The following is a 24,749-nucleotide window of genomic DNA, read 5'->3' on the forward strand; positions in this document are numbered from 1 at the left end:
TTTTACAATGTCTTCATTTTTCATAAAGTCACTAGCTGCCAATTGCTCCATTCTACTTTTGAAGAAAGTATTTTCTTCAGTAAGCTTTTGGACTTCCTTTTCCATTTGGCCAATTCTGCTTTTTATGGCACTGTTACAATGGAACTCTGGAAGTTTTTGTTCCATAATATTTTTTAATTAAAGCAATTCCTGCTACTGTACCACTTCCCTTGAAGTTCACTAAATGAGCAGATGCTTCTACCCCAGCCATCTCTTGTGAAGAGACTCCTCTGTAGCCAACATCATGCAATTTGTACTTAGACCATCTAGATGACCACATGTTTCCATGAAATACTTTGCCAAAATTTGCTTCTGCTCTCTAGAATTTGTGGCTACCATGATGGGGTACCAGCACTTGCACAAAGATTGCCTCCATCCAATTGTGTTAGCCAGTAACATTCTGGATCTGTGTTTTCCACCTTAAGGAGAATATTCACTTTGGGAATGAAAGAAACCTCAGGAAATGCTTTTACTTCTATAGGAAGGTGGTTGTTGTAATTCTCAAGAATATAACTCCATCCCTTTTAATTAAAGACAACAGATGAAAATGCTCTCTGGAGATCTCTTTGGCTTCCTGGATTTTTTCCTTGATCACTACTTTCCCTGTTAATCTGAAGACCTTTCTTACACTCCAGAACACTTTCTTGCCGGGCCATTAATACAAAAGGATTTGGAGTAGGAAAGGACTTTAGAGAAACTCTGTTCTTTTACTATGCCTCCATTTTACTAATGGTGAAACTGAGTGCCAGAGATGAAGTAGCAGGAACTGCCAAGACATAGACATTGTAAGGAAACGGAAGAGAAAGCACGCAGAACTTTGTTAAGGCCAGGATTTATTTTCTGATTGATGGACAAAAAGCAATTAAATTGTTCTTTAGAGTCAGGGCTTCCTCACAACTGTAATGCAGAACATCATTTTTGCCATTTAGGTAGTAGAATCCTTCAGGCCATGGAAAACTCCAAATTCCTTAGTAAGACCCTTATCTGGCTGCTCAGGCTCCAACCCTCAGATCATGTCTCTGGAAGCCTCCCAATTCCTCAGTAAGTTCCTGTGTTGTGAGAAAGCTTTCCCTTGTCAAAGAGCATTCTCTCATCAAGACAGAGGGAGAGGGGTGTCCTTGACCAGCCCAAGAACTCTTCCTCTTGTGAAACTTCAAAGATCCATCCCCCTCCCTGTCCTATACACTCCCTGTACTTTCCCATCCATAGCCCCAAAGACACCTGCACCTTTGGATTACCTTATCAGTGTTCCTTGCATTTCTTTCCCATGCTCTTTTCTATATAAACCCTAGCTCGACCCCTGATGGGTGCTGCTTGATTTGGATGTGAATATCCCTGGCAGCCGCGCGCTAATAGCTAATAAAGTGCACAATTTAAAATTAGCTTGGGTCGTCAACTCGCTCATTTCTCGGTATAACAACAACCCTAAACAAATGTTAAAGTGCCTCCTCAGGAGCGAATCCTAAACTGGTGCACAAAGCTCGGCCTCTCCCCCCTCCCTCCTCCTCCGGGCTAAAAGGGGCAGGAATGAGTGGAACTCACATAGATTCCAGAGCCCAGCAGACAGCCGCCTCCTGGCATGTCCTTCGTATCTTTCCCTCCACCCTCTGTCCACGTGGTGACTTAAGCGGCCGCAGGGCAGAAATCCCCATTTTTCCCCTTCCTTTTTTTTTAAATTTTATTTTGTTAATAAAAGGAATGGTCATTTGGATTTTTGGCCAAAGACGAAACCCTCTGGTGAACTCACAGTTTCTATGCCCTTGGAACTGTGGGTGTTCCTGAGGGTGGCAATCAACTTTAATCAGTTAACAATTAATGAGAAGAAAGAATGTTACAATGAGATGTGGGCCCATTCAAATGAAGTGTGTGTAGGGGGGAGGGGTTGTACTTCTAAATCACCAGCCTTAGGAAATCTTATCCAAGAATTTATCCCCACCCAAACCTGACTAGAGAACCACTGGCTTCCTCACCTTTCATTTAATTCCTTGGAATGTTGGGTGGGATCTGAACCAGATTGAGGAGAGAATTAATTCTGTTTCCCCAGTCCCTTTAGGCACCTTCCTCTGCCCCTCTGATAGAAGCGTAAACCAGGAAGGGGGTGGGGGGAGGAAGCCTCCAGCTGAAGAAGGAGCTCAGCTCAAGACATATCGTTTCTCCCCTGGCCAGGCCACTCTGAGACATCTCAGTCTTTTCTCCCTATTTGTATCCCCAGTTTAGCACAATGCCTGACACTGAGTAGGGGTTTGATGATCATCTACTACTTATGGACTGGCGGCAGTAGTGCCAGGCTTATTCCATCTCCCCTGCCCCAGCTTCTTCTAATGGGCCTGGAGGCAAAACAGACCATTTGGAAAGGGCCCCTGAGGTTAGAATCTGTGCACAGTCAGAGAAAGAAAATTGAAGAGGGTGGCCAAGAATCTCCCAGGCACTACCTCCTTCTGAGTCAATAGTTCCTCACACCCATCAACAAAAGTCAACGGGCTTCCTGAGGCATGGATCTTAAGGAGGTGAGTAAAGCTCCTCCTCTGCCACCTCCTCCACCCCTCCCATCCCAGGGCCCTGTCCTGGGGGTGGGGTAGATAAATAGGACTCAGAGGAGTGCAAGGCATTCAGATTCCAGAGCCCAGCAGACTGCCACCTCCAATCTTGCTTGGCTTCTTCCCTTGACTCCCTGTCCAGGTGGTGACTTAAGCAGCGGTCAGGGTGCAGACCCAGGCTCAGCCAGGCAGAACCCATGAAGAGAGAAGCAGAAAGAAGCTGGCCCCACCACCCTTCGTCGGTGCAGTTTGGGACCATGCTAGGCCTGGGCTCCTACACACACCTTCCGGCCAGCATGGCAATTTCATCAGAAGAAGTTTTACTGATCGCAAGGAAGGTGCATAAGAAGAAGCTGGATGGGACACTCTATCTCCTGGCAGAAAGGATAGCTTGGGCACCTGAAGTCAAAGACAGCTTTACTATCAGCCATATGTACCAAGATATTCGATGCCAGAAGATCAGCCCAGAAGGAAAAGCTAAAATCCATTGTCAGCTGGTCATACATGCAGGAGATACCACTAACTTCCATTTTTCCAGTGGAAGCACTGCTGTACAGGATCAACATGCTGTGAAAGACCTTCTTCTGCAGCTGCTACCCAGATTCAAGAGGAAGGCTAGTAAAGAGCTGCAAGAGAAAAACAGAACACTGCAAAAGGATCCTGTTTTGTTTCAGCTTTAAAAAGACCTGGTTGTGAGTCAGGTGATAGGTGCTGAGAATTCTGGGCCTATCATTCAAGCAGGAACACTGAGGAAAGCACTGCAGTATCCAATCACAGGCAAGATGTGGGCATTTCTGCAGCATTTCTGGCTGATGTCTGCCCCCAAGATGATGGCTGCAATGGCCTAAGATATAACTTAACTTCTGATGTCATGGAGTCCGTATTTAGGACCTACCTTGCAGTAAAAATGAAATATACAGAAAAATGCCAGTGAAGATGACAGAAAAAGTTCTGGGTGTGATTTTTTTCAATCCTGTTATTTTCATAGGGATGGGCCTCACACGGGTCTAAAGATCTCTTTGCACAATGTGCCAAAATGGATGAAAAGGCTTTAAAAACAATGTTATCACTAGGAGTGGAAAACCCACTACTATATTTGACAGCACTGGAGGAGAAATCATTGCCTGAAGGTTATGGGGTCTCCCTTGGACCATCTCCTTCCAACTCTTCCAAAGCCAGAATGCACACTGGCAATGCTGCCATCATCAAGAGATTTAACCATCATAGCGCTATGGTTCTGGCATCAGGTCTCAGGAAACAAGAAGCACAAAATGATCCCAATAGCGAAAAGAGCAGTACAGATGGGAACTCTTGGGATTCAGACTGCTTTCAGCCACCAGTCAAAAGGAAGAAGTTACAGGAATCCATTGAATATGAAGACTTGGGGGGAGATAATAGCATAAAAACAATTGCACTAAACCTGAAGAAGGCAGATAGATATTATCATGGCCCAACTCCAATTCAGTCACTCCAGTATGCAACAAATCAGGATATTATCAATTCTTTTCAGAGCATTAAGCAAGAGATGGAAACTTACACACCCAAACTAACTCAGGTTCTTTCAAGTGGTGCTGCAGGTAGTGCCATCACAGCCCTAACCCCTGGAGGAGCCCTTATACAGAAAGGAGCACCCCAAGCAATGAACCAGTTGGTGCCAGATAAAATTCAGTTGGAATTCAAACACTTGGATTTGGCTGTGGGGGAGCTACTGGGGCATTTCTGGTCGTGTTTTCCAGTTAACACATCATTCCTAGAAGAAAAGGTAGTGAGGATGAAGGGCAATTGGAACACTTCCAAGCTACTAAGCTCTGCTCATTCCAAGAAAAAATTCAGAGACAGTATTTAAGCCCAAATTTGGCAAGTCACACAGAAGAGGTGCTGCAGACAGCCTAGGATAAACTTCACACATGGCAGTCCCAGCACCTGCTGAAGAAGATGTGAAGGAGTCCCATGACTTGGAGATTTTGGTCGCTCTGACACCCTGGGATATAAACTTTTAAGTTAACAACACAGGGTACAGAGACCCCCCAAAAAAACCAGGGGCAAAGGCCCACCAACCCACCTCCCTCAGCATCCATTGGGAGAGGGGAAGCAACAACACAGGGTAAACCAGGGTCAAAGTCTGCTGAAGCAGGGCAAGAGGCCTTTTCTTTAGTTTTGGGACCAAATTTCTCGCTAAGCTTGTCTTGTTTAGAAACGCCCCTTACCAAATTATGTTTTTTAGATTACTTTGAAGTTAAGCATCATTACGATGGAACTCAGAGAGTTCTTCCTTACCATTTCCTCCCCTAATTTCTCATCCTAGTCTCCTAGCAACCTCTCCCTCCCAGCTATTGCAGAGTACTGAAGGACAGAGCCAGCCGGCCAGGCACAAGCAAGTGCTCAGGCTCTTTTGGAAGATGACCAGACATCACTCTGCGTGATATGTTTCCAAAGCCCAGAGCATGGGGCTCAAGAGCGCTCTCACATAGAACAGACTGCTCACAATTGCAGGGAGAAGCTCCAGCACATTCTGAGTCACTTTGGGAGGCCTTTGGAGGAAGTTGAGAAACTTCTTGTTCAGGAGAAAAGACATGCTCTTGACTGGCACTGGATGATCACAGGAGAATATAATAAACTGCACCACTTCCTGATGGAGGAAGAATCCCAGTGTCTTAACAGGATGAAAGAAGAAGAACAGGCAAGCCTGGACAGACTCTCCCAGCCTATACAAAGCCTTCAGGACCTCATGCAAGAGCAGCAGGAAGCAGGCCACCAACCCAATGTGACTGTGGTAGAGGATGTCAAGCAGTTGTGAAGGACGGTGAATAGGTCAGAAGGACTGAGACAATACCCCATCCCTGCCATGATAGAAATGCTCAACCGTTTCAGAGTGGACATCAGAATGGATTGTACATCAGGCAGTCCCCATGTGATTGTTTCTGAGGATCTGAAGAAAGCGAAGGCTGGAGAAGGTTGGCAGGTGGCGACCTAGCACCCTGAGAACCCTGATTGCCATTTGTCTTTGCTGAGAAGGCCTTCAGTTCTGGTAGACAGTACTGGGAGGTGGATGTGACTCAACTATCTCAGTATCAGATACTGGGGATCTCTCCCCTTATTTGAGGATAAAAAGGGAGAGGAACACGGACTCTTGTGCTCCTGTGTTCCTGCTTTGCAGTATCAAGAAGGAAGAGCATCACTATTTCCAAACCTGGCCCAGATCACGGAGCCATTGAGTGAAAGGCCCCGTGCCCGGGGTTGGGGTGGACTTCGAATATACCCCAGGCACTCTTGTGCATCACAACATTCCCAGCTTTCTCTTTCCAACTGTGCATGATTTTTACTAGCACAGGCTTTGAAGAAAATACTAGAAGACAGATTTCATTGCCTTTCGTACATTAATCAGCAAATAAACATGGCCTTAGTGAACCTTTGTGTTATGGTACCATGTGCAAATTACAAATATGCCAGCGGACACGTTGATTGATCGTGGCCCTTTGGCAGCATCATCTCCTCAGAGTTTTGCGTGAGGAGAAGGTGCTTGCACAGGACCACCCTCCTGAACCTCCTCAAATGGACTCTGTGCCCCTGTTCAGCAGGAAGTAGCTACTGAACACAATGACCTTCACCCTCTTTTCCGCAAAAGATTTCTAGGGCCTCGTGGTTGAGTGAGGCAGTCATGCGGATACAAACAGTGTCACTAGTGAGAGAGGGGAATGCAGAGGCTGATGTTTGCCCAGCAACCCTGAGGGCCTCATCTAACTCTGCCCAGTGACAGGAAGCTCTGCCAGGTAACAAAAACCTTTCTTCCTTAGCTCATCCTCTGTGTATGTGATTAGTCCCCCATGCTGGACCAAATGTTGGAAGCTTAATTCCTTGTTTTGTGATCATATCCTTGAGTTGTACCTGGTACACTTGCCTCCCCTTCCTGACACTTTGTTCCCTGGGATTAACTACTCTGGCAACAACTCTTAGCTAAGCACCCAAAACTTGTATATAAAAACAAACCCCAGTGTCTCTGTAAATTGCTAATACTCCTTCTAAGGCTAACCTACTTCTTTTGTGTCAGTGAAGCTCCCAGTGGATACAGAGCAGGTCTAAGTGAATTCGTTCATGCCTGAATCAGATCTCCCAACTCTACTATCAACACTTAGTTGGGCAGGCAGGATCCCACCCAAACTGGGAAGCTGAGCTGAAGGCCTCAAGTTCCCAGATGTTCCCAAAGCCCAGAGCATGGTGCTTAAAAGCTCTCTACTGCAGAGGAGGCTCCTCACAACTACAGGAAGAGGCTCTAGTGCATTCAGAGTCACTTGGGGAAGCATTTTGAGGAAGGTGAGAAACTTCTTGCTCAGCAGGAGAGACAAGCTGTTGACTGGCACTCCATGATCACGAGAGAATAGAACAAACTGCACCTCTTCCTGATGGAGGAAGAATCTCAAAGTCTTGAAAGGAAGAAGGAAGAGGAAAGGGCAAGCCAGGACAGAATATCTCAGCATATGCCAAGTTGATCAATAAAAGTTTTGTTGAACTAAATCTGGCATGCCTACCTCACTGTCGAATATACGATACTAAGGGCACCTAAGATTGAATTGTCTCTCCTTACATTCTAATCCTCTGAAATTATGATTCAAGACTGATAAGCGAACATTAACACCTTTCAAAAGGATTTTGAACACATTTCAGCCTGCTATCTCAAGGTGTGACTTTTCCAAAGTTGGAGAGACATAGTTTCTGGGTAATGAATCATTTTATTAATAATACTAGCATTTTGTTAACAAAAGGAAAGGTCATTTGGCCAATGCTTGGACCAAAGGGGAATCCTGGTGGTGGGCTCACAATTTCTATGACCTTGCAAGAATGGATTTAAGTCAAGTGACTTGTCCAAGGTGACACAAAGGCAAAATCACAGCCAGGAGTTGAATCCAAGTTCTCTTCTTCCAGATCCAGCATTCTTTCCATTCAGTTCCATGAACTCACTGTTATGAAGACATAGATAAAAATAGGGTCACCTGAGTCAGTAGAAAAGGCTAGAGGAGGCTCAAGGCAGACCAAATGGGAGGAGGGTCCAAGCTTATGTCCTCTGATAGGGTAGAAACCAAAGTGATAGTCAGCTAAGCAGGAAGTAAATAGTGAACATGACCAGACAGTTTTGTTGGTCTTCATAACATCTTAGTTTGGCTTTTATGCAATTTTATTTAATTTAGGTTTTCGATATATTGATACATTGGCAAAATTTGAAGAACATATTTTTTCTTCCACTTTTAACAAGCATCATAAGACCTGACTCTCTGGGAGGGGGAAGGAAGTGGAAATTCTTCATTGGTTTATGTCAGTCTTTAGAGCATCCCAAATTAGGAAATGACACTTAGCTGTGTAAAAGATGTACTGCTACAGTAAGCTTGGTAGGGCCTTTTGCCAACTAATAGTGATTCAATCCAGCAGTGATCTTTTCACAAATATGAAAAAACTGAAAATCTTTTTCTTCAAATTATGATTGCTACATTTAACTTGTATTTTTGTGCACACAATATTATGTCAAATGTATTTCCAACTATTCATGATTTTTAAGAGCACAGACTTTGAAGAAAATACTTGAAGATAAATGTCATTGTCTTGTACATTAATCAGCAAATAAAACATTGCCTTAACAAAGTTGTTTGTGTTATTGTACCATTTGTAATTTAAAAATATAACCAAGTATACCTTTCTTAATGATGGTAGCACCCTATCACATCCATCAGCTGAGACAGTTTTGCATGAGGAGAAGATGCTTGCAGATGCCCCAGCAGGTTTTGATTAACTTCTGAAGTGATGATCCCCTCCAAGGAACTGTGCCCACCCAACTTCCTGGCATAGCAGGAAAGTAGTCCTCACATGTGCATTCCACACCACCCAGCCTACTCCTCCATCACTGTGAGCATCAGCTCAAGGTCTCCTCCACCCTCTGCCCTATGCTTTCCTCCAGTTCAGACACCCTTAGCTTTGATCAAGGCCACACTAACAAAAACAGTCTTGAGGTTCTAGGCACCAGAACTGAAGCAAAATGACTCTGTGTCCTGGGGTGTTCATTTGACTTCAGGGCTCAAGTTGAGCTCTGGTGGGCCACATGCTTTCTTGGGACTTCCTCATCTGTTCTGTGATGCCAGTCTTCAACACAGCCTCTGTAGCAGCCAATTGTGCATCAGAAAGATGCCTGGCTTCAGACACTGGAGAGATGTGACTTCAAATACAGTCTTTACCCTTTTTACTGTGACTCTGGGTAAGGAATTTAATTTCATAGGAGATCCAGGGGGCCCAATGAAACTGTCAACTGGACCAGAACCAAATTCTAACCTGTGGGTGGACAGACACAAATAAAAAGAGCAGGATAGAGACAGGAGAGTCAAGTAAAAATTGAAGTTTAACTTCAGAGTAAAGAAAATGACTTATGCATGTGGAAGCAGGTCCTCCTCAGAAGGCTGACATAAGGTTGCCAAGGGTTGGCCCATTACACAGTCATTCTGAGGTGTCCAGATAGTTCTCCCAGTTAGCACTTCTTGGGACAATACAAGCATTCTTGGGTCTCATGGGAACAGTCATTGTCTCAAGTCTTGAGAGTTCTCACCACCCTGCCAGGTACAGAACCAGAGTTCTGTGACAGGAACGGGAAGTGCAGTACCTGTCCATGACAAGAATAAGGGATTGTGAACATGGGATGGAAGGCCCAGGGAAACAGGGGGAGGTAAATCCCTCAGTGAACACCTGGTGCTGCTCTGAACAATGATGATGATATCTTCCTGAGCTCAAAGGAGTATTGTCATTCCAAGCTCAGGGTACAGCCTGCTTGCTAGGCCTTAGCTCTGGAAAACAGGGCATCTCCATAATGATTGGATAAAACCAACTGTGATGGGACCAGTTGTGGTTAATCCTCCTCTGTCTTGGCATTTCTACCATGAACAAGAAAAGGAAACTTGCAGAGCCCAGAAGAAATGATTCTGCACAAGAGAGAGACTGGCCTAAATGCAGAAGGGTCAAACCACTTCTGCCTGGAAGTTGGGCCTTTGGAAATGAACCTTCTGGAAATTCAAAGCTGGCTTAGACTGGCCCCTGGAACACCAGTGTCAGAGCAGACCAGGGCTCCCCAGCTCCTTACTCACTCTGTCACTCTGGGACTCATATATCAATGGGTCCACCTATCTGTTTCTATATAGCCGTTCCAGCTCTCTTCTACCACCAAGTCCCTTGCACACATTTTTGCAGGTATTATTTAAGATACTAGAGTACAAAAACAAAAAACAGATAAACAAACAAAACACACAAAAAAAGACCCCGGCCTGAAAGAGCTGCCATTTGGGAAAGAAGGACAGGGCTGAGGGAGGGAACCATACCTTCCACAAAAAGTTTTAAAGGTCACTAAGACTTTTCATGGTAATTCATAATTATAAAAAAAAATGATTTGAAGTCGTTTGTGTGTTGAATTCTGTTTCTTGTTTTCTTTTGTTTTTTTAGAAAAGATACATTACTTAAAATAAGAAACAAGCTTGCTTTTCTATTATTCTGCTTAGCAATGCCAGGGCTCCTCTTTGTCCCAGAATCCCACCCAGTATTGTGACCCAGATCCAAGCACAGGCAAAGCAAGAGACTCCTGCCTCTGCACCAGCAAAGAGATCCCTGAAACTCTCCTCTGATCAGCCACTGGATTCCCCCTCAGTCTGTGGGCCAGAAGGTCCAGAAGCAGCCACCACCCTGAGGCTGGCACCTCTCTTCTCTCTCACTGCAGTCACAGACTTTTCCTACTGACCTTCTAAGTTGCCTTTGGTGTTTGTGGGTTGGGAGGTCTGCAAACTGCCACAGTTACCCATCGTTCAGTCTTTTGAGGCCTGCTCCAGGTTTGCTGAGGCCCGTTTAGCCTAAGTGCCCCCATGAAAGCGTGTTCCTCTCCCCACTTGGTGTGATATACCTTTCCAATCAACCATCCAGCTTGTCTGGGTCTGGAAATTTCTTTCACTCTGTGTTTTTGTGGATTCTGCTGCTTTGCAGGTATCTGGAGGGGTTTTGGTGGAGAGCTCAAGCAAGTCATTACTTTTACTCTGCCATCTTGGCGTCCTCCCCTCCCCCCCATTCCCTCCACCCTGCCCCATGCATACACATATTTTTTTTTAACAATTAATTTTTATTCAAGAATTGATTCACAGGCAACAGATTTAAGAACTTATTTTTTACTTTTTCTTTTTCATTCATTTATAGTTTTCAGTAATGACTTCCATACAATTTTGAGTTTTAAATTTTTCTCCCATTCCTCTCCCTTTCCCTCCCCAAGACTGTGTGCAACCTGATATAGGCTCTACGTATACACTCCTATGAAACATATTTTCCCATTAGTCATGTTGTAAGGAAGATTTAGAATCAATTGGAGGAACCACAAGAAAGAGGAAACAAAACAAAACAGAAGAAAAAAAGAGCAAATAGTATGCTCCAATCCGCATTCAAACTGCATAGTTCTTTTTCTGGATGTGGATAGCCTTTTCCCTCATGAAACTTTTGGAGATGTCTTCACCTGTCAGATTTATGGAAAACAGAAGAGTTTATGACCTAACAGGAGATACAAAACAATATGAAATGCAAATTTGATATATTTTTGTTTGATCAGTCCCATGGTTTGAGCCTGGTAGCCACCAAGCAAAATTTTCATCTTCTTTTCCATTTTTGCAGCTCTCTTAGCTTCTGTGGTCATGTGAGCTCTATTGATTTCAAGTCTCTTTTCCAGTGATTCAAGCCTGTCCCTTTTGGTAGCCAAGGTGGTTCAAGTGTATCTGCTCTGGGAAGGTAGATATACAACTTGACTGTCACCTTCTTCCCACACTGGTTATTAGCTTCATTTGACAGCTCCTCATGGCTCATTCCTGGCTTGACTACTTCCATCTGCAATGTGGAAAGGTCTTGAGCCTTCTTCAGTTCATCTTTGGAGAATTTCTCCCAGGGGTTGTGTTCTAGGTAAGTTCTGTGCTCAGTGCTATTCCTTCCCAATCCTAGAATTTTCCCCATTTGATTTCCAGCTTGTTCTCCATTAGAGTGTTGCAGAAGATCATAAAGAAGCATTGTGATCATCTTTTATTAATTAGTGTTTCACTTTTCTGTAGGTCCGTTAGCGGTGTTTCTACATATAAGGGTCTTAGGATAGTTTCATTTACTTCTGACCATTGGCAGATCCTTCAGAACAGCTTTGTGCATGCGTTTTAATTCTGCATCTCCCTCTGCATCCCAGATAGCCTGCTTTCAAGCGTGGACCCATCTTCTACATAAGTTTCATCCCATTCATGGTCTTCTAGCTCCTTCTCAGCCTTTTCTGGTAGACAATCTCAAAGTCATTCCTAGAAGGAGGAAGGCCAGCAACCCTAACTAGAGATGCTCATGAGATTCTCTCTCCATCTGCTTCACATCCAGTGATGATTGAAATCTGAAAACCTCTGTTCAGGATTTATATTCAGTTTGTCCCTTAGGGGAGTTTTACTTGTGGTAGTATCAAAAATTGCTTTAGGAGTCATCTCTTCAGCTCCAGCAGGAGTCCTGAATGAGGTAGCCAAGACTGTGTTCAGTGTCTGAATGATCTGTCCTTGAGGAGTCCCACGAGAGAAGTCACTCTTATGCAGTGGGGTATTAAGACCACTTTTCAGTGGTGTCTCCATACTGGTCAGAGAAATCAATTTCTATGATTCCTGCAGAATTCCGTCTTGGGCAGCTGGGGTTTTGGGTATCCTCAGAGCCATACTATTGTTGGCAACATGGTACTCAGACAATTAATAGTACTGGAAGCAGATTTCATGATGCCATATATATACATATATATGTATATATACATGTATATATGTGTCTGTGTCCGTGTATATATATATATATACACACATATATTTCAAATTCATCTCATTTTGGTTCTGCCTTAATTTACCTCCCAGTTTTCAAATTTCACCACAGCTACTTTCACTCCAGAATGTGCAAGTTCAAAAGCATCAGCTCCTAAGTCCAGTGGCTACACATGTCCCTGCAGCATGGTTGGGAGGATGCTTGAGCTACTCAGGGTATGTTCCCACAACTGCTGCAGAGAGCATCCGAGGGACCAAAGCCTCCAAGGCCCCAGGATCCTTCCCATATCCTTTAGCAGGCACCGGGATAGCCATGTGTGAAGTTTATCCTAGGCTGTCTGTAGCACCTCTTCCATGTGACTTGCCAAATTTGGGCTTAAGTGCTGTCTCTGAATTTTTTCTTGGAATGGGCAGAGTTTAGTAGCTTGGAATTGTTCCAATTTGCTCTTCATCCTCACCACCTTTTGTTCTAGGAATGGTGTGTTAACTGGAAAACAGGACCAGAAATGCCTCAGCAGCTCCCCCACAGCCAACTCCAAGGGTTTGAGTTTTAACTGAATGTCATCTGGCACCGTTTGGTTAATAGTTTGCTGTACTCCTCCCTGCATAAGGGCTCCTCCAGGGCTTAGGGCTGTGATGGCACTACTTGAAAGAACCTGAGTGAGTTTGGGTGTGTAAGTTTCCATCTCTTGCTTAATGCTCTGAAAAGAAGTGGTAATATCCTGACTTGTTGCATATTGGAGGGAGTGAATTGGAGTTGCCTTCTTCAGCTTAAGTGCAATTGTGTTTATGCTATTATTTCCCCCAAGTCTTCATATTCAATGGATTCCTGTAACTTCATCCTTTTGACTGGTGGCTGAAAGCAGTCTGAATCCCAAGAATTCTCATCTGTGCTGCTGTTTTCATAGCTGGGATAATTTTGTGCTTCCTGTTTCCTGAGACCTGCTGCCAGGACCATAGCACTATGATGGTTAAATATCCTGATGGTGGTGACATTGCCAGTCTGCCTTCTGGCTTTGGAAAAGTTGGAAGGAGATGGTCCAACAGAGACCCCATAACCCTCGTGATTTCTCCTCCAGTGCTGTCAAATCTGCTAGTGCGTTTTTCAATGCCAATGATAACATTAATTCTTATGACTTTTTATCCATTTTGGCACATTCTGCAAAGAGATCTTTAGACACCCTGTATGAGGCCCATCCTTATGAAAATAATGGGATTGAAAAAAATCATGCCCAGAACTCTTTTTCTGTCATCTTCTTTGGGATGTTTTCTCTGTATTTGATTTTTCCTGCAGGATAGGTCCCAAATACGGAGTCCACAATATGAGAAGTTAAGATATATCTTAGGCCATTGCAGCCATCACCTTGGGGGTGGACATCAGCCAGAAATGCTGCAGAAATGCCCACATCTTGCCTGTGATTGGATACTGCAGTGCTGTCCTCAGGTGCTGAGGAATTCTGGGCCCGTCTTTCAAGCAGGAACGCTATCACCTGCCTCACAACCCAGTCTTTATAAAGCTGAAACAAAATGGGATCCTTTTGCAGCATTCTGTTTTTCTCTTGCAGCTCTTTACTGGCCTTCTTCTGGAACTTGGGTAGCAGCTGCAGAAGAAGATCTTTCACAGCCTCCCGCTCCTGTACAAAAAACAAGCCCTGGAATAGCTGCACTAGAAGAAAGATGGGAACAGCAGTGCAGCACCCCAGCAAATAGGTCTCCCAGTGTCTCAGCAAAAATAAGGCAAGCAGCACTATACAGGGCCCCAGTGGTATAAGCACCCTGCAGCATTCATCTTAAAGGAGCTAAAGAAAGCAACCTAGAGTCTTCCTGAAGTCACAGCCTTGCTGATTCCAACCCAACACCTGGTAAGCTATCAGAACCCTACAGCCTCCAACTGTGAACCAGGAGGAGATCCTGAAGCCCAGGTGGTAGAGCAGGCAAACACCAACACCTTGACCTCCCAGTGCCTCAGTGAGGGTGGGGGAACCGGTGAAAACCAGCTCAGAAAACCACCAAGTGCCTTGACACTCTACAGCAAAGGAATCTCCCAGTGCATTAGCAGAAATAAGAGAGGCAGCATTGCAAGGGGCTCCAGGCAGATAAACACCCTGCAACACCCATCTAAAAGGAGCTGAAGAAAGTTAAAGGGAAGGAAAAGCAGGCAACCTAGAATTGCCTGAAAGTTCCAGCCTTGCTGATTCCAGCGCAATGAGGTAAGCTGCCAGAAAGCTACAGCCTCCAATTGCCCACATAAGAGGCCCCAGCACACAAAGCCAGTGACCAAGACCTAGGCTCCTGTCACAAGAAGCTTGGGTCAGTGTCCTCTGTTGCCCAGCAGGAGAGCTCAGCCTCTTTTAAGGCCAGGGAATAAAGAAACCATGAGTAAAATGAAACATACCATAGATTCATATTATGAGAAGAGTGAAGACCAAGACAGAAATTCTGAAGATGACAATATTGTCAACAAACCCACATCTGCAACATCAGAAGGGAATATGAACTGGTCTGAATCCCAAAAAGCCTTCTTAGAAGAGCTCAAGATGGGGGCAGCTAGGTGGCACAATGGATAGAGTACCGGCCCTGAAGTCAGGAGGACCTGAGTTCAAATCCGGCCTCAGACCAAACACATAACACTTACTAGCTGTGTGACCCTGAGCAAGTCACTTAACCCCAATTGCCTTAAGGCAAAAAAAAAATTTAAAAAAAGAAGAGCTCAAGAAAGATTTTAAAAGTCTAATGAGAAAGGTAGAAGAATCCTTAAAAAATACAATTGGTCAATTGGAAAAAAAGTACACTGAAGAAAACAAGTCCCTAAAAAACACAATTGGCAAAGTGGGGAAAAAAAGCACACTGAAAAAAAAAATCCCTTACAAATACAATTGGCCAATTGAAGAAGGAAGTATAAAAATGAACAGAAGAAAACAATCTGTTAAAAACTAGAATTGGACAAATGGAAGCCAATGACTATGAGAGAGAAAGAATCAGTTAAACAAACAAAAAAATGAAAAAATAGATGAAAACTTAAAATACTTTATTGTTAAAACAACTGACCTGGAAAATCCATCCAGGAGAGACAATTTAAAAATCATTGGACTACCTGAAAATGATGATGAAAAAGAGCCTGGACAGTATCTTTCAGGAAATCATGAAGGAAAGCTGCCCTGAAGTCCTAGAACCAGAAGGTGAAATAACCATAGAAAGAATATACTGCTCACCACCTGAAAGAGATCCCAAATCAACAACAACACAAAGGAATATAATAGCAAAATTCCAAAATTACCAGATGAAAGAGAAGGTGCTGCAAGCAGCCAGAAAGAAACAATTTAAATATCATGGAACCACAGTCAGGATTACACAGGACCTTGCAGCTTCTACATTAAAAGACCACAGGGCGTGGAACATGACATTCCATAAGGCAAAGGAGCTTGGATTGCAGCCAAGGATCAACTAACCTGCAAAAATCAGCATGATTTTTCAAGGCAGGAGATGGATGTTCAACAAAATAGGGGACTTTCAAACCTTCCTGATAAAAAGACCAGAGCTCAACAAAAAAATTGATCTTCAAGGCCAAGATTCAAGAAAGACATAAAAGGGTAAATAGGACAGAAAGACACAAAATGTTGTCAATAAGGGTGGACTGTTCACATCCTTACAATGGAAGATGACACCTGCAACTCTTGAGAACTGTTTTGTTATTACACCATGTTAAAGGAGTATATATAAAGGGGGTGGATATTAGTTGACTTTGATGTAATGATAAAAAAAAAATCTACTGGGTTAAATGGATCCAAGTAAGTGGATTAGTCTGATCTTAGAAAATGTGTTGAGAAAGAAGGAGGCAGACAAGGGTAAATTATATTACAGGAGAAGACAGAAAATCCTATTAGAAATAGAGGGAAAAAGCATTTTTTGAACCTTAATCTCATCAGATTTGGCTCAAGAAGGGAATAACATAGTCAGTTATGTATAGATATCAAACTTGTCCTATAGGCAGTGTGAGGGAAAAGGTGAAAGAAAAGGGAAGGGGGATAGAAGGGAGGGAAGAAGCAGTAAATGCAAAGTGGAAGAAAGGGGAAAGGGATAATAGAAGGGAGGAGAGACTGAAGGAGGCTGTGGTCAAAAGCAAAACACTAGTGGGGGGGTGAAAGGAGAAAGAAAGAAAAGCATAAATGGGGAAAAAGGATGGAGAAAAAGACACAGGTAGTAAACATAACTGTGAAAGTTGAATACCTATCTTTTTTTTCTCTTCTGTCGAGTTTTGCTTCTTCTTTCTGATGGTTCCTCCTATTGGTTTTGACTTTTACTTACAACTTCACTAATGAGAAAATATGTTTAATAGGAATGTAAATGTATAGCCTATATGAGATTGTGTGCCTTCTTAGGGAGGATGTTGGGGAGGAAGGGGGAGAAAAATTTTAAACTCAAAAGCATATGGAAGTGATTGTTGATAAATCAAAATAAATTAATAAAATAAATTTTAAAAAGAAAAAAAGATAATAAAAGTAATTGGCAAGTATTCCCAATGCTCTGTGATCAACTCTTACTCCCTCAGAATATTCCTATCCCAAATTGGGAATCCCTGATGTATATAAGGGCTGGTTATATATGGCTAATAAATATGGGTGTGGGAATGGCTATTTAAGGGCACTTAACTATATTCCAGCCACAATGAGAATCTGAGTAGAAAATTCTAGCACAAATTATAGAAATATAAATACTCTTTCATCACCATGAATTTGGTTTGAGGTTCTATCCTCACTTTTCACTCATCTCTATGATGGGTCTCTGTTATGTTTGTTCTTCTTTCTCCATGAGGTCCATGACATCATGGAGATGCTGGAATGACTTGCAATTGACTTTGATTTGAGTGAGTGAGAGCCTTGGCAGGTCACCAGGCTCACTTTCTCCTCCAGAACCATCTGGGTCCCTGGCCACATGATTATCAGGATGACAAGAGATGGCCCAGGATGCAATGTTATTCCCTGGCCCTTTTAAGCTGAGGATTCCTCAGGTTCTCACTTTGAGTGAGGTACCTCCCATTCAGTGAATAGCCCTCTTTAAGAAGTGATTCAATGGGTGCCCCCTTTAACAACAGCAACAGCAAAAAAACCTCAGACTAGGAAGGGAAGACCTTTAGGGTTGCTGGCCAAAAGAGAAGCAATTACTATTTATATTCACTCTGAGCAAGTATGCACAGAAGAAATCTATGTCTGGGGTGACAAAGTTGAAAGAAACAGCAAAATCACAAAATTTCAGGTGAAAGAAATGCACATTGTACCTTTTATATCAATAGTTAATTGTAGTGACTACTTCCATTGGTGATAAAGATTCTGCCTTTTCCTCTTTCCACCATTCTCCTTGGGGTTAAGAATATATCTAAAGGGTATTGAGTTAGAGGCCAGATGTATGATGAAGACATGGGGCAAGTCTGAAGCTGCTCCTGATACAGGAGCTGTAGGCCTCAATATGACTGGCCCTAGCTAATTGCCCCAATTCTTCCTCAACTTGTGTGGAGCTGATACTTCCATGGCACATGTGATGTGATCCTGGCAAGTCAACATAATCGGTGCCCAGCAATCAACCTTAGGTCTAGGAGTTGCTGTCACTGGAACATAGTTTCCTCAGCTGTGAAGTAAAGGGGACTGAATGAGATGGCCCCCAAGATGCATTGTAGCTAAGTGAAGTCAGAGTACTCTTTCAGAGGAAGAGATAATTGAAGGGATTGGCCAAGAATATGGATCTTCATCCCAAATCTCACTTCCTGGTGTCTGGCCAGCCCAGGTCCTACTGACCTTCTGAATGAGTGCTTCCTCAGACCCACCAACAAATATGAAAGGCCAGAAGGCATCAGTCATCTTCTTTAAAGCAAAACACACAGAAATACACACACACACACACACACACACACACACACATACACACACACACACAATACACTCAAGTAGCTACTCAAAAATCTGGTTACACCTCACTGACTTCAAGGAAAAGAGGAAAAATTCCTTATTATTCTCAGACAACAGCCAATTTGAAGACCTTTTGTAAACTCCAGAACACTTTGTTGTTAGATCCTTAATGCAAGAGGATTTGGAGTAGGAAAGGACTTTGGAGAAACTGTGTGTTTTTACTATGCCTCCATTTTACTGATGGTGAAACTGAGTGTCAGAGATGAACAAGCAGCAGAACCCACAAAAAAACAGAGCAAAACAAATTTCCAGCCCAAGACAGCCTGGATGGTTGATTCAGAAAGGCATATCGCGCCGGGCAGGGAGGGGAGTGAAGTTCGGTTGCACAGGTCCCAGTGAACCTGGAGCAGGCCTCAGAGGAATGAATCACAGGCAGCTGTGGTGGTTTTCAGATTCCTAAATTCACGAATGCCGAAGACAACTTAGAAGGTCAGTAGGAAAAGTCTGTTTCTGCGGTACTGACAGAGGAGCTAGGTCAGAGCCAGCTCCAGCGCACAGAGCTCAGGTGCCAGGGTGGTGGCTGAGTTCTGAGCTTCCAGCCCACAGACTGAGGGGGAATCAAGTGGCTGATCAGAGGGGGACTGCAGGCATCTCTTTGCTGATGCTGAGGCAGGAATCTCTTGCTTTGCCCATGCTTGGATCTGGGTCAGAGTTCTGGGTGGCTGTCCTGGGGTGAGGAGGAGCATTGTTGTGCTAGAGCTGGTAGTGGCCGGTGGAGAGGAAACCCTCCTTACAATTCCAAGAGAGAAAAGACTGCTTGTGGCCGGTCACTCAAAGACCAGAGCACAGGCCAGGAAAAGAGCAAATACCTCCACCCTTATCATACCACCTTGGAAAAACTGAAAATATACAGGTCCCTACAAGTATCTCTGAAAACAGCTGTACAAACCCCCAAAGCTTGGGACAATACATTCTCCACATTGGAAGCAGACTCTTACCTTAACAAGGAGTTTAAAACTCAAGTAGTTGGCTGGGATCATAAGCAAACCTCACAAAAAGAGTCAAACTATATTATGTTACTTTGGTGACAAAGAAGATCAAAACATACAACCAGAAGAAGACAATGAAGTCAAAGCTCCTACATCCAAAGCCTTCAAGAAAAATGTAAATCATTCTCAGGCTTTGGAAGAGCTCGAAAGGGATTTTGAGAAGCAAGTAAAAGAAGTAGAGGAAAAACTGGGAAGAGAAATGAAAGTGATGCAAGAAAATCATGAAAAACAAGTCAACAGCTTGCTAAAGGAGACCCAAAAAATGCTGAAGAAAATAACACCTTAAAAAATAGCCTAACCCAAATGGCAAAAGAGGTCCAAAAGCTTACTGAAGAAAATACTTCCTTAAAAATTAGAATACAGCAATTGGAAGATAGTGACTTTATGAGAAATCAAGACACAGTAGAACAAATCCAAACAAATGAAAAATTAGAAAACAATGTGAAATATCTCATTGGAAAAACAACTGACCTGGAAAATAGATCCAGGAGAGAGAATTTAAAAATTATTGGACTATCTGAAAGCCATGATCAAAAAAAGAGCCTAGACATCATCTTTCAAGAAATTATCAAGGAAAACTGCCCTGATATTTTAGAACCAGAGGGCAAAATAGAAATTGAAAGAATCCACCGATCTCCCCCTGAAAGAGATCCCCAAAGGAAAACTCCTAGGAATATTGTAGCCAAATTCCAGAGTTCCCAGGTCAAGGAGAAAATATTGCAAGCAGCCAGAAGGAAACAATTCAAGTATGTGGAAACACAATCAGGATAACACAAGATTTAGCAGCTTCTACATTAAGGACAGGGCATGGAATATAATATTCCAGAGGGCAAAGGAGATAGGATTACAACCAAGAATCACCTACCCAGCAAAACTGAGTATAATCCTTCAGGGGAAAAAATGGTCATTCAGTGAAATAGAGGACTTTCAAGCATTTTGTGAAAAGACAGAGCTGAATAGAAAATTTTACTTTCAAGTACAAGACTCAAGTGGAACATGAAGAGGTAAACAGGAAAGAGAAATCATAAGAGACTTATTAAGACTGAACTGTTTACATTCCTGCATGGAAAGATGATGTTTATAACTCATGAGAGCTTTGTCAGTATTATGGTAGGGGAAGGGAAAAAACATATGCATGTATAAATAAATAGATAGATAGAGGGCACAGGGTGAGTTGAAGATGAAGGGGTGATATCTGGAGAATAAAATTAAGGGGTGAGAGAGGATTATACTAGGAGGAGGAGAAAGGGAGAGGTAGAATGGGGTACATTATCTCAAACAAAACAGACAAGAAAAGGTTCTTACAGTGGAGGGGAAACAGGGGAAGGTGAGAAAAAATGAGGGAATCTTATTCTCATAGGATTTGGCTTAAGGAGGGAATAACATACACACTCAATAGGGTATGGAAATCTGTCTTACCCTACAGGAAAATAGGGGAGGAAGGGGACAAGAGAGAAGGGTGATGATAGAGAGAAGGGCAGATTGGGAAAGTGGTAACCAGAAGGAAGTACTTCTGAGGAGGGACAGGGTCAAAAGAAAGAATAGAATAGATGGTGGGCAGGATAGGATTAAGGGAAGTAGAGTTAGTTTTTCACAACACATCTAATATGGAAGTATTTTGCATAACTACAAAGGTATAGCCTGTATTGAGTTGCTTGCCTTTTCAGTGAGGGTAGGTAGGGTGGGAGGAAGGGAGAACGTTTGGAACCTGGCTTTTTAGAAACACATGTTTAAAAAAAATGTTTCCACATACAGCTGGGAAATAAGAAATGGAGGAAAAGAGGTACAGAAATCTATCCTGCCCTGCAGGAAAGTAGAAGGGGAAGGTGATGGTGGTGAGGAGAGATACAAGGGACAACAGACTGGGGGAAGGGGTATTCAGAATGTATGCTATCTTGGGTTGGGGGAGGGCAAGATGGGGTGAAAATTTGGAATTCAAAATCTTGTGGAAGTAAATGCTGAAAATTAAAAATAAATAAATTAATATAGAATATAAAAAAATATTTTCTTCAGAGTCTGTGCTCATAAAAGCATGAACAGTGGCAAAGACAGATATCACTGAAACTTCAAATACATCTTACACAATATTTTTAGTATAAAAATGCAAATTAAATAAAAACACAAAACAATCATGATGAGTTTATGTAAATATGTTTTATGTGATATTTTTATATATAAAAATATTTTTCAGATCTGTTATTTGTGAAAAGATTAATGCCAGATTGAATCACTGTATTGGACAAAGGCCCTACAAAGCTTATTTCAGCATTAAGTCTTTTACAGAGTAAGGTGCCATTTCCTAATCTGAAATCTTCTAGAGACTGGCTAAAAATAAAATGAAAGAAATCGGGGCTGTATGGCCATGAACCAACAAATAATTTGGCCGTAATGTATCATAAAACAGAAACCCCCAGACACAGATCTGTACACACAGGTACAAACAGAAAACAAAACTCAATGATGTGCCCTTTCTAGTTCACTATCAACTGGATGAGTTTCCTTAGTCCATCAATGAATAGCTTCTTATCACTTTCCCACTCTTAAACACCATAGAGAAGATGATGACCGTGTTTTTCAAGATCAGGAGATCTTTCTTGAGGGAAAGAAAAATTTGCACTGGGTGTCTCATGTAGTGATAGCCGGCCTTTTTCTTCACCTTTGTTTGAGATCAGCAACTGGGTTCTTAAAGACATTAATTCCAAGGCCATTGGTAACCATGTAACTGCATTTCCAGGAACCATTGAGAATATGTTTTTTTCACTACAGTGTCAATTCTCTACCACAACCTTAGGAAATATTTTCAATACTCCATTTTTTTCCCCATTTATGCCTTCAACAATTTCTTGTAAGGAAAACAGCAGCACAGATGAGAAGCTTTGGGAATCAGACTGCTTTCAGCCACCAATCAATAGGATGGAATTACAGGAATCCATTGAATATGAAGACTTGGGGGGAGATAATAGTATAAAAACAATTGCACTAAACCTGAAGAAGGCAGATAGATATTATCATGGCCCAACTCCAATTCAGTCCGTCCAATATGCAACAAGTCAGGATATTATCAATTCTTTTCAGAGCAGTAAGCAAGAGATGGAAACTTACACACCCAAACTAACACAGGTTCTTTCAAGTGATACTACAGTGGTGCCATCATGGCCCTAACCCCTGGAGGAGCACTGCAAGCTATAAACCAGGTGGTACTAGATGACAGTCAGTTAGAACTTCAACACTTGGATTTGGCTGTGGGGGAGCTGAGGCATTTCTGGTCCTATTTTCCAGTTAACACACCATTTCTAGAAGAAAAGGTAGTGAAGATGAAGAGCAATTTGGAATGATTCCAAGCTACTAAGCTCTGACCATTCCAAGAAAAAATTCAGAGATAGTACGTAAGTACAAATTTGGCAAATCACGTAGAAGACATGCTGCAGACAGCCTATGATAAACTTCACACATGGCAGTCCCAGCACCTGCTGAAGAAGATGTGAAGGAGTCCCAAGATTTGGAGGTTTGGGTTGTTCTGATACCCTGGGATAAAGTTTTAAGTTAACAACACAGGGTACAGAGACCCCCAAAGAAAACCAGGTGCAGAGTCCAACATACCCACCTCGCTCAGTATTTCATGGAGGAGGGGAAGGAACTACATAGGGTATACCAGGTAGAAGTCTGATGAAGCAGAGCAGAAAACTTTTTCTTTAGTTTTGGAGATCAAATTTCTTACTAAGCTTGTCTTGTTTAGAAACCTCCCCTTAACAAATTATTTTTAGATTACATTGAGGTCAAACATGGTTACGATGGAACTCTGGGAGTTTTTCCTTACCATTTCCTCCCAGAATTTCCCATCCTAGCCTCCTAGTAACCTTTCCCTCCCAACTATTGCAGAGTACTGAAGGACAGAGCCAGTATGCCAAGTACAAGCAAGTGCTCAGGCTCTTTTGGGAAGATGACCAGACACCACTCTGTGTGAGATATTCCCAAAGCCCAGAGCATGGGGCTCACAAGCGCTCTTCTGTAGGAGAGGCTGCTCAAAGTGTAGGGAGGAGCTCCAGCAACTGAATCACTTGGAGAAGCCTTTTGAGAGAGCTGAGAAATTTCTTGCTCAGGAGGAGAGACATATTATTGGCTGGCACCGGATGATCACAGGAGAATAACAGACTGCACCACCTTCTGATGGAGGAAAAATCCCCATGTCTTGAAAGGATGAAGGAAGGAAGAGGATAGTACAAGCCAGAACAGACTATCCCAGCATATGCAAACCCTTCAGGACCTCATGCTAGTTTTGCAGGAAGCAGGCCACCAACTCAATGTGGATCTGCCTCTGGAAATCAAGCACTTGCTGAGAAGAATTAACTCAGTGTTGTCCCAAAGGGCCACAATTTCAATGTGGTAGTTTCACACATATATCTATTTAATTCATTTTTCAAAAATTTACTTATCTTTTAATAGATAATCAAGTCATTCTATTATCAGAAAAAAAAACCTGTCTCATACAGATATACCAATATTTATTCAACAGACCAGGAGAATCATCTATCCTATCTGTAACCTCCTCTGGCTCTGATCTTCCCAATGTCCAAAGACATGCCATATCTAAATCAAAGCTAAAGATTCAGTCAAAAAAGTCAATGAAATATCTACAGAGTCATAGCATTTTAATCCAATATTACTAGGATACATTGGGCCAAGGATGTAAAAAGCTGGGACAAAAGCTAAAGCAGGGAGTAAATTGCTTGTCTCTTACCTCCTCAGTTCTTTTCCCTTGACTCACTCTAGCCAAGAGACCAAGAAGCCCTTTGCCCCACACCACTGCTCTCACAAAGCTTTGAACTACATGATTGATCTGAGGGGAGACATTCTGTCTCTAGCCCAAACACAAATATGGGCCATTTGGTATTAGTCACTTATTTGAGTGAGCTGCCATATTCGAAAGCCATGATACGAGACTGTATTCAGGTGATTTTCAGCCATTTTGAGACACATTGACCCTTTAGGTATTAAATATGGTCTTCTCAGACATATTCAAGCTCTGCCTGATGATGGGCTAAATCTATTCTGATCTGAAACTGTCCATTCAAGAACTGAACAAATCATATTCCCTACCTTTAAAGGCCAACTTTTAGCCATTGCTTGAATCCCTGGTGGCAAGAGGTGGGAGGTTTCAAAAGTGCATGGCACTTTCACCTTTTACTTCTCCCCTGGAATTGTAAAATGGGGGAGTCTCAACAGTATAAGAAGCAAAAGGAACACTGGGAACAGTCAGACCTCTCTATTGGACCGTGGGGCATCAGCTAAAAGATCCAGCATTGACTTATCCTCTCACTAGACCCTCCCCTCTCCAGTAGCTCACCCATTGAAAGCAGGTTCAGGCCATTTCCTGCCCCCCAAAGAACAGGTCCTATATGTCATTGG

General features: G+C 42.8%; 3 pseudogenes; 1 reads left to right on the forward strand and 2 right to left on the reverse strand.

The window, feature by feature from the left end:
• Positions 1–2,872: 2,872 nt before the first annotated feature.
• Positions 2,873–22,828, forward strand: LOC110209001 (general transcription factor IIH subunit 1-like; annotated as a pseudogene).
• On the reverse strand, positions 11,101–12,328 carry LOC110208982 (cell division cycle 5-like protein pseudogene; annotated as a pseudogene).
• LOC110208983 (general transcription factor IIH subunit 1 pseudogene) lies at positions 12,498–15,859 on the reverse strand (annotated as a pseudogene).
• Positions 22,829–24,749: the final 1,921 nt, after the last annotated feature.

Source organism: Phascolarctos cinereus, unplaced genomic scaffold, assembly GCF_003287225.1.
Source record: "Phascolarctos cinereus isolate Bilbo 61053 unplaced genomic scaffold, phaCin_HiC Scaffold_1;HRSCAF=81, whole genome shotgun sequence".
Taxonomy (NCBI): Eukaryota; Metazoa; Chordata; class Mammalia; order Diprotodontia; family Phascolarctidae; genus Phascolarctos; species Phascolarctos cinereus.